This window comes from Capra hircus, chromosome 7 (genome assembly GCF_001704415.2).
Source record: "Capra hircus breed San Clemente chromosome 7, ASM170441v1, whole genome shotgun sequence".
In the NCBI taxonomy this organism is placed as follows: domain Eukaryota; kingdom Metazoa; phylum Chordata; class Mammalia; order Artiodactyla; family Bovidae; genus Capra; species Capra hircus.
In genome coordinates, this window is record NC_030814.1 from 68,251,123 (window position 1) to 68,262,696 (window position 11,574).

The 11,574-nt window shown below is 39.5% G+C and overlaps 1 pseudogene; it reads right to left on the minus strand.

Annotated features, from left to right (window-relative positions):
* Positions 10,503-11,364, minus strand: LOC102178167 (annotated as a pseudogene).

Genomic DNA, 11,574 nt, shown 5'->3' on the forward strand with positions numbered 1-11,574 from the left:
AGTTTGAGTAAGCTCTGGGAGTTTGTGATGGACAGGGAAGCCTGCTGTGCTGCAATCCATGGGGTTGCAAAGAGTTGGACTTGACTGAGTAACTGAACTGAACTGCTATATGATAAGCCTGCAGCTATCATTATTCTCAATGGTTAAAAACTGAAAGCATTCTCTCCAAGATCAGGAATAAGACAAATGTGTCCACTCTCACCACTATTATTAACACAGTTTTGGAAGTCCTAGCTATGGGAATCAGAGAAGCAAATAAAAGGAATTCAGATTGGAAAAGAAGAATTAAAGCTCTCCCTGTTTGCAGATGACATGACACTATACATAGAAAACCCTAAGGAGACTATCAGAAAATTACTACAGCTAATCAGTGAATTTAGCAAATTTGTGGGATACAAAATCAATACACAGAAATTATTTGCATTCCTATATATTAACAATGAAACAGTATGGTACTGGGAGAAAAATAGAAATATAGATCAATGGAAAAAGAGCCCAGAAATAAACCCACACACCTATAGGTATCTTATTTTTGACAAAGGAGGCATGAATATACAATGGGGCAAAGATAGCCCCTTCTATATGTGGTGCTGGGAAAACTGTACAACTACATGTAAAAGAATGAATTTAGAACACTTCCTAATACCATACACAAAGATAAACTCAAAATGGATTAAAGACCTAAATGTAAGACCAGATACTATAAAACTATTAGGGGAAAACATAGGCAGACCACTCATCAAAGCAAGACTCTCTATGACCCACCTCCTCAAGTAATGGAAATAAAAACAAAAATAAACAAGTGGGACTTAATTAAACTTAAAAGCTTTTGGACAGCAAAGGAAACTAGAAGCAAGGTGAAAAGACAACCTTCATGATGGGAGAAAACAGAAAATGAAGCAACTGACATATATACAAAATATACAACCAGCTCGTACCACTCCATACCAGAAAAACAGACTACCCAATCCAAAAGTGGAAAAAAGACAGACATTTCTCCAAAGAATACATACAGTTGGCTAACAAACATGAAAACATGCTCAACATTGCTCATTATTAAAGCAGTGCTAGAGGAACTGTAAAGATGGCGGAGGAATAGGACGGGAAGACCACTTTCTCCCTCACAAATTCCTTAAAAGAACATTTCAACGCTGAGCAAACTCCACAAAACAACTTCTGTAGGCTGGCAGAGGACATCAGGCAACCAGAAGAGCAGACCATTGTCTTCAAAAACAGGTAGGAAAAAATATAAAAGACGAAAAAGGAGACAAAGGAGGTGGGGAGGGAGCTCTGTCCCGGGAAGGAAAGCCCGTCCCGGGAAGGGAATTTTAAGAAGAGAGGTTTCCAAACACCAGGAAACACTCTCTCTCCCTGCCGAGTCTGTGGTGAGCCTTGGAAACACAGAGGGCAACATAACAGGAAGGAAAAATGGATAAATAATTATAACCAACAGATTACAAGCCCAACAGTAACTCCCCCAGCGGAAAAGCAGCACAGACGCCTGCATCTGCCATTGGGAAGTGGGGGCAGGGCAGGGACGCGCGGGAGGCGCGGGCTGCAGAGCTTTGTAAGAATCGGGCAGGAGCGCCCCACGCGCAACCAGAACGATCTAACTTGGGCTAGCAAACCAGACTGTGGGATAGCTACCACGCGAAAAGCTCGAACATAAGACACCGCCAGGACCGAGCACAGAACAAAGGACAGATCGGAAAAAGCCGGCTGCACACCATCCCCCGCCGGGGACAGGCAGCCAGAGCCGTAAGGGCTGGAAAGGGGCAATTGCAGACCCGGAGAGACTTTACTTACCTAACTGCAAGCAGGCTCCTTTGCTAAGACTTCTGGGGGTGCTGGACAGTCACAATCTGCCTCACGGGGTGCGCCAGCGGTCCACCCAGAAAGCTGAGCAGCAGCGGCAGAAAAGGAGACAAGCCGCGGCGATCGCGCTCGCCAAACTCCTGAGCTACTCGGACCTGGGAAGGGCACAAAGCACAGTCCCAGCCGAATCTGTGCCTCTGAGGGCTGCCTGAGCGCTGAACCTGAGCGGCTTGGACCGGGGAAGTGCATGCAGCCTAGGGCTGGCCCTAGACGGTTCCCGGCTGAGCATCGTAGAACCAGAGCGGCTTGTGCGCCGCGAGAAGAGACAGATCAAGCGGGGCTGAGACACTGTGTGCACACGACAGTGCTATTTGTTTGCAGCATCCCCCCTCCCCACAGTGCAACTGAACTAGTGAGCCTAAAAAACCAGCAAACAGAAGAAGTTAAACAGAGGGAACCGCCTTGGAAGTGATCCCACACGGCCCACAACATCAGAGAAGGGCCAGAAATATTTTTACTATTTTTAAAATCATTCCTCTTTTTGTTCTTTTTTTTCTAACTTTTTTTAATTGTTAAGTTTTCTATTTCTCCTCTAATTTTTATTTTTATAACCTACTATTACTATTAAAAAAAAAAGACTTTTTTTTTTTTTTTTTTTTTTTAAGGCAAACACCATATATAGTCTTTGGATGGTTGATGGTGGTTTTTTTTTTTTTTTTAATAATTCTTGTTTTTTTTTTTTTTCTTTTTTTTCCCCTCTCTTCCTTTTTCCTTCTGTTTCTTTTCTTTAATATTGTATTTTTGAAAATCCAACCTCTACTCTAGATTTTTAATCTTCGCTCTTAGGTTTTTGTTGTCAATTTTGTACACTTAAAAACCCAAACTTCACTACCCAAGTTTACCTGAGAGCGAGATTACTGGCTTGACCACTCCTCCTTTGGACTCTCCTTTTTCTCCACCAGGTGGCCTCTGTCTCTTTTCTCCCCCATCTCTTCTCTATCTAACTCTGTGAATCTCTGTGTGTTCCAGACGGTGGAGAACACCTAAGGAACTGGTTACTGGCAGGATTTGTTTCTCTCCTTCTCATTCCTCTCTCTTATCCTCCTGGCCACCTCTGTCTACTTCCTCCCTCTCCTCTTCCCCATATAACTCCGTAAATACCTCTGAGCGGTCCAGACTATGGAGCGCACATAAGGAAGTGACTACTGGCTAGCTTGCTCTCTCCTCTTTTGATCTCACCGCATCTCATTCCAGTTACCTCTAACTACCCCCTCCATCTTCTCTTCTGCTTGTAACTCAGTGAACCTCTCTGAGTGTCTCTCAATGTGGAGAAACTTTTCATCTTTAACCTAGAAGTTTTATCATCGGTGCTGTATTGATGGAGAAGTCTAGAGGCTACTGTAAAAATAAAACTGAAAACCAGAAGCAGGAGGCTTAAATCCAAAGCCTGAAAACATTAGAGAACTCTTGAATTCAGGGAACATTAAGCAATAGGAGCTCATCAAATCCCTTCATACCTACACCGAAACCAAGCTCCACCCAAGGGCCAACAAGTTCCAAAACAAGACATACCACGCAAATTCTCCAGCAACACAGGAACACTCCCCTGAGCTTCAATATACAGGCAGCTCAAAATTATCCCAAAACCTTTGATGTCTCATAACCCATTAATGGTCACTCCATTGCACTCCAGAGAGAAGAATCCCAGCTCCACCCACCAGAACTCCAACACAAGCCTCCCTAACCAGGAAACCTTGACAAGCCACTGATACAACCCCACCCACAGTGAGGAAGCTCCATAATAAAGAGAACTCCACAAATTACCAGAATATAAAAAGGCCACCCCAAATGCAGCAATATAACCAAGATGAAGAGACAGAGGAATACTCAGCAGGTAAAGGAACAGGAGAGTTGCCCACCAAATCAAACAAAAGAGGAAGAAGTAGGGAATCTACCTGAGAAGGAATTCCGAATATTGATAGTGAAAATGATCCAAAATCTTGAAATCAAAATGGAATCACAGATAAATAGCCTAGAGACAAGGATAGAGAAGATGCAAGAAATGTTTAACAAGGACCTCGAAGAAATAAAAAAGAGTCAAAATATAATGAATAACGCAATAAATGAGATCAGAAACACTCTGGAGGAAACAAATAGTAGAATAACGAAGGCAGAAGATAGGATTAGTGAAATAGAAGATAGAATGGTAGAAATAAATGAATCAGAGAGGAAACAAGAAAAACGAATTAAAAGAAACGAGGACAATCTCAGAGACCTCCAGGACAATATGAAACGCTCCAACATTCGAATTATAGGAGTCCCAGAAGAAGACAGAAAGAAAGATCATGAGAAAATCCTTGAGGAGATAATAGTTGAAAACTTCCCTAAAATGGGGAAGGAAATAATCACCCAAGTCCAAGAAACACAGAGAGTTCCAAATAGGATAAACCCAAGGCAAAACACCCCAAGACACATATTAATCAAATTAACAAATATCAAACACAAAGAACAAATTTTAAAAGCAGCGAGGGAAAAACAACAAATAACACACAAGGGGATTCCCATATGGATAACAGCTGATCTTTCAACAGAAACTCTTCAGGCCAGGAGGGAATGGCAAGACATACTTAAAGTGATGAAAGACAATAACCTACAGCCCAGATTACTGTACCCAGCAAGGATCTCATTCAAATATGAAGGAGAAATCAAAAGCTTTACAGACAAGCAAAAGCTGAGAGAATTCAGCACCACCAAACCAGCTCTCCAACAAATTCTAAAGGATATTCTCTAGACAGGAAACACAAAAAGGGTGTATAAACCCGAACCCAAAACAATAAAGAAAATGGTAACAGGACCATACTTATCAATAATTACCTTAAACGTAAATGGGTTGAATGCCCCAACCAAAAGGCAAAGACTGGCCGAATGGATACAAAAACAAGACCCCTCTATATGCTGCTTACAAGAGACCCACCTCAAAACAAGGGACACATACAGACTGAAAGTGAAGGGCTGGAAAAAGATATACCACACAAATAGAGACCAAAAGAAAGCAGGAGTGGCAATACTCATATCCGATAAAATAGACTTTAAAACAAAGGCTGTGAAAAGAGACAGAGAAGGCCACTACATAATGATCAAAGGATCAATCCAAGAAGAAGATATAACAATTATAAATATATATGCACCCAACATAGGAGCACCACAATATGTAAGACAAATGCTAACAAGTATGAAAGGGGAAATCAACAATAACACAATAATAGTAGGAGACTTTAATACCCCACTTACACCTATGGTCAGATAACTAAACAGAAAATTAACAAGGAAACACAAACTTTAAGTGATACATTAGACCAGTTAGACCTAATTGATATCTATAGGACATTTCACCCCAAAACAATTAATTTCACCTTTTTTTCAAGTGCTCATGGCCTTCTCCAGGATAGATCGCATCCTGGGCCATAAATCTAAACCTGATAAATTAAAAAAAATCGAAATCATTCCAACCATCTTTTCTGACCATAATGCATTAAGATTAGATCTCAATTACAGGAGAAAAACTATTTAAAATTCCAACATATGGAGGTTGAACAACACACTTCTGAATAACCAACAAATCACAGAAGAAATCAAAAAAGAAATCAAAATATGCATAGAAACTAATGAAAATGAAAACACAACAACCCAAAACCTGTGGGACACTATAAAAGCAGTGCTAAGAGGAAAGTTCATAGCAACACAGGCATACCTCAAGAAACAAGAAAAAAGTCAAATAAATAACCTAACTCTACAACTAAAGCAACTAGAAAAGGAAGAATTGGAGAACCCCAGAGTTAGTAGAAGGAAAGAAATCTTAAAAATTAGGGCAGAAATAAATGCAAAAGAAACCAAAGAGACCATAGCAAAAATCAACAAAGCCAAAAGCTGGTTCTTTGAAAGGATAAATAAAATTGACAAACCATTAGCCAGACTCATCAAGAAGCAAAGAGAGAAAAAACAAATCAATAAAATTAGAAATGAAAATGGAGAGATCACAACAGACAACACAGAAATACAAAGGATCATAAGAGACTACTATCAGCAGTTGTATGCCAATAAAATGGACAACGTGGAAGAAATGGACAAATTCTTAGAAAAGTACAATTTTCCAAAACTGAACCAGGAAGAAATAGAAAATCTTAACAGACTCATCACAAGCATGGAAATTGAAACTGTAATCAGAAATCTTCCAGCAAACAAAAGCCCAAGTCCAGAAGGCTTCACAGCTGAATTCTACCAAAAATTTTGAGAAGAGCTAACACCTATCCTTCTCAAACTCTTCCAGAAAATTGCAGAGGAAGGTAAACTTCCAAACTCATTCTATGAAGCCACCATCACCCTAATACCAAAACCTGACAAAGATGTCACAAAAAAAGAAAACTACAGGCCAATGTCACTGATGAACATAGATGTAAAAGTCCTCAACAAAATTCTAGCAGTCAGAATCCAACAACACATTGAAAAGATCATACACCATGACCAAGTGGGCTTTATCCCAGGGATGCAAGGATTCTTCAATATCCGCAAATCAATCAATGTAATTCACCACAGTAACAAATTGAAAAATAAAAACCATATGATTATCTCAATAGATGCAGAGAAGGCCTTTGACAAAATTCAACATCTGTTTATGATAAAAACTCTCCAGAAAGCAGGAATAGAAGGAACATACCTCAACATAATAAAAGCTATATATGACAAACCCACAGCAAACATTATCCTCAATGGTGAAAAATTGAAAGCATTTCCCCTAAAATCAGGAACAAGACAAGGGTGCCCACTTTCACCACTACTATTCAACATAGTTCTGGAAGTTTTGGCCAGAGCAATCAGAGCAGAAAAAGAAATAAAAGGAATCCAAATTGGAAAAGAAGTAAAACTTTCACTGTTTGCAGATGACATGATCCTCTACATAGAAAACCCTAAAGACTCCACCAGAAAATTACTAGAGCTAATCAATGAATACAGTAAAGTTGCAGGATATAAAATCAACACACAGAAATCCCTTGCATTCCTATACACGAATAATGAGAAAGTCGAAAAAGAAATTAAGGAAACAATTCCATTCACCATTGCAAGAAAAAGAATAAAATACTAAGGAATATATCTACCTAAGGAAACTAAACACCTATACATAGAAAACTATAAAACACTGATGAAAGAAATCAAAGAGGACACTAATTGATGGAGAAATATATCATGTTCATTGATAGGAAGAATCAATATAGTGAAAATGAGTATACTACCCAAAGCAATTTACAAATTCAATGCAATCCCTATTAAGCTACGAGCCATATTTTTCACAGAACTAGAACAAATAATTTCAAGATTTGTATGGAAATACAAAAAACCTCGAATAGCCAAAGCAATCTTTAGAAAGAAAAATGGAACTGGAGGAATCAACTTGCTTGACTTCAGGCTCTACTACAAAGCCACAGTCATCAAAACAGTATGGTACTGGCACAAAGACAGACATATAGATCAATGGAACAAAATAGAAAGCCCAGAGATAAATCCACACGCATATGGACACCTTATCTTTGACAAAGGAGGCAAGAATATACAATGGAGTAAAGACAATCTCTTTAACAAGTGGTGCTGGGAAAACTGGTTAAATACTTGTAAAAGAATGAAACTAGACCACTTTCTAACACCGCACACAAAAATAAACTCAAAATGGATTAAAGATCTAAATGTAAGAACAGAAACTATAAAACTCCTAGAGGAGAACATAGGCAAAACACTCTCAGACATAAATCACAGCAGGATCCTCTATGATCCACCTCCTAGAATTCTGGAAATAAAATAAAAAATAAGCAAATGGGACCTAATTAAAATTAAAAGCTTCTGCACAACAAAGGAAAATATAAGCAAGGTGAAAAGACAGCCTTCGGAATGGGAGAAAATAATAGCAAATGGAGCAACTGACAAACAACTAATCTCAAAAATATACAAGCAACTTATGCAGCTCAATTCCAGAAAAATAAACGACCCAATCAAAAAATGGGCCAAAGAACTAAATAGACATTTCTCCAAAGAAGACATACGGATGGCTAACAAACACATGAAAAGATGCTCAACATCACTCATTATTAGAGAAATGCAAATCAAAACCACAATGAGGTACCACTTCACACCAGTCAGAATGGCTGCGATCCAAACATCTGCAAACAATAAATGCTGGAGAGGGTGTGGAGAAAAGGGAACCCTCCTACAGTTGGTGGGAATGCAAACTAGTACAGCCACTATGGAGAACAGTGTGGAGATTCCTTAAAAAATTGCAAATAGAACTACCTTATGACCCAGCAATCCCACTGCTGGGCATACACACCGAGGAAACCAGAATTGAAAGAGACACATGTACCCCAATGTTCATTGCAGCACTGTTTATAATAGCCAGGACATGGAAGCAACCTAGATGTCCATCAGCAGATGAATGGATAAGAAAGCTGTGGGACACATACACAATGGAGTATTACTCAGCCGTTAAAAAGAATTCATTTGAATCAGTTCTGATGAGATGGATGAAACTGGAGCTGATTATACAGAGTGAAGTAAGCCAGAAAGAAAAACACCAATACAGTATACTAACACATATATATGGAATTTAGAAAGATGGCAATGACGACCCTGTATGCAAGACAGCAAAAAAGACACAGATGTGTATAGTGGATTTTTGGACTCAGAGGGAGAGGAAGAGGGTGGGATGATTTGGGAGAATGGCATTGTAACATGTATACTATCATGTAAGAATCGAATTGACAGTCTATATCTGACGCAGGATACAGCATGCTTGGGGCTGGTGCATGGGAATGACCCAGAGAGATGTTATGGGGAGGGAGGTGGGAGGGGGGTTCATGTTTGGGAACGCATGTAAGAATTAAAGATTTTAAAATTAAAAATAAATAAAATAAAAAAAATAAAGCAGTGCTAATCAAAACTGGAATGAGATCACCTCACATCTGTCAGTGTGGCCATCATTAAAAAGTCTACAAATAATAAATGATAGAGAGGATGTGCAGAAAAAGGAACCCTCTTTCACTGTTGGTGGAAATGTAAACTGATTCAGCCACTACAGAAGATAGTATGGAGATTCCTTAAATAACTAGGAACAAAACCACCATATGACCCAGCAATCCCATTACTATGCATATACCCTGAGGAAGCCAAGATTGAAAAGGACACATGTACCGCAATGTTCATTGCAGCATTGTTTACAATAGCTAGAACATGGAAACAGCCTGGATGTCTATTGATAGATGTAGGGATAAAGAAACTGTGGTACATATACACAATGGAATATTCCTCAGCCATAAAAAGGAATGCATTTCATTTGAGTCAGCTCTAACGAGATGGATGAATCTCGAGCCTATTATACACAGTGAAGTAATACAGAAAGAGAAAGATAAATACTGTATATTAATGCATATATATGGAATCTAGAAAGATGGTACTAATGAATTTATTTGCAGGGCAACAGTGAAGAAACATAGGGAACAGACTTATGGACATGGGTGGGGGGAGGAGAGGGTGGGATGTATGGAGACAGTAACATGGAAACATGTTACCATATGTAAATTAGATAACCATAATTTTCTGTATGACTCAGGGAACTCAAACAGGGGCTCTGTTATCAACCTAGAGGAGTGGGATGTGGGGGGAGATGGGAGGGAGGTTCAAGCGGCAGGGAACATATATACACTTATGGCTGATTCATGTTGATGTTTGACAGAAAATCCTGTTCATTTCTGTAAAGCAATCATTCTTCAATTAAAAAAATACATTCAGTTCTAAGATAAACATAAAAGAAGCAATGTACATGAGGGCCATACTTAACACTGAAAGTTAAGGATTATCATAATAAAAATGTTACAGTATGAGATAAATGCTATAAAGTTCTATAGTAATCAGTTTACAATACATATAAATCATATTGTGCTGCATATTTAAATATATGGTGCTGTATGTCAATGATCTCATAAAGTGAAGAAGCATTTATTAAAAATAAAAAAAATGCAAAAACATCACTGAAAGAGAACAAATAGCTGTTTTCCTTTAGAGGTCTTTATTAAACCATAAATGTACAACAACTTCTTAATACTACAAGACACTTCAGTTTTTAAAAACAGTTTTTCCAAACTTTGTGAGAAAAATCTTGAAAACAGGTTCACATGTCACTGGACACTGAAAAAAATTAATGTTATCAAAGAAGGGATGCTTCTATCCTCTTGAAAGAAAAAGTTGGGAACTGTCTCAAAAGCAATTTTTTTCATTCTTTCCTCCATAGTAAGGTGATGTTCTTAAGTAAACCAATCCATTCACAAATGACTGTCTGCATCTGTTCTGGTGTCTTCTGCTACATCACTGCCACAGTCATGGCATGACTGAGAAGAGTTTCCTTAAAGTCATTAATTATTTGGATAACCTAAAGCTGCCCTATTACCTCTGGGCTCTTATCCTCTCCTCTTTATACAGTCAGAAAGTGAAAGTGAAGTCGCTCAGTCCTGCCCAACTCTTTGCGACCCCATGGACAGTAGCCTGCACCAAGCTCCTCCGTCCATGGGATTTTCCAGGCAAGAGTACTGGAGTGGGTTGCCATTTATACAGTCAAGTCCACATAAAATAGGAAGCTAAAGATCCTCTTGTCAATCCATATCCAAGTCTTCCACACCATAAACTCCATTTCTTCCTCCATAACCAGGGCTAACTCCCAAACTGCCACTTCCTGGTCATCCTCCACACCTATTATAACCATGACCAAGTCCACTGACCACTTCTCAATCTATCAGATCGTCCTCCAAAGCTACTTCCTCGTTCTGACCCTGGTCCAACATTTCCATCATCACCAGGAGAATCTCCAAAACCAGCTTTGTCTCCCCTTCCACTTCTAGAACTCTGGACTTGTTGCCTTTTAGGTCGAGAAAAGGCCTTTCTTACTTCTGCATGATGGCCGTTGATGGTATGGTTTTTCTGCAACACAATCTTATCCACGGGATCATGGTCATCAAAAGTCACAAATGCAAAGCCTCTTTTTCTTCCAGACTCTCTATCAGTAATTATCTCAATGGCATCGATTTTTCCATATTTCTCAAAGTAATCTCTAAGATGATGTTCCTCAGTATCTTCAATTCCACCAACAAACAGCTTCTTCACAGTTAGGAAAACCCCTTGCTGTCCAGATTCCTCTCTTGGGATAGCGCGTTTGGGGGCAATTGTTTTCCCGTCAATAGAATGAGGTCTGGCCGCCATGGCAGCATCCACTTCCGCCATGGATGAAAAGGTGACAAAACCAAACCCTCTTGATCTTTTGCTTGCAGGGTCCCTTATGATCTCACAGCTTGTAAGCTTTCCCCACTGCTTGTAGTAGTTCCTCAGACTTTCTTCTGTGGTTTCAGAGCTCAAGCCACCAATAAAGAGTTTACGGAATTGTTTTTGTTCCTTCTTCTTCCTCCAAGAATTAACAGTTTGGAAACTTTGCTCGCTCTCGGATTCCATCACTCCAGCCATTTTCCTGGTGAGGAAAGGTGAGGGAGATGAGGGAGATCGCTGGGAAAGCTCAGCAACCTGACTGCTCACAATGCTGAGGTAACAAGAAACTAGAACCTAACTCACCCCAGATCTGAGGGGAGAACAGCCACTGCTCCAGGAACAACACCTCCTAAGAGCACCTTCACAATCACCTGGTGCCACTCTTTGAAATTCTTGAGCACCTTTCAA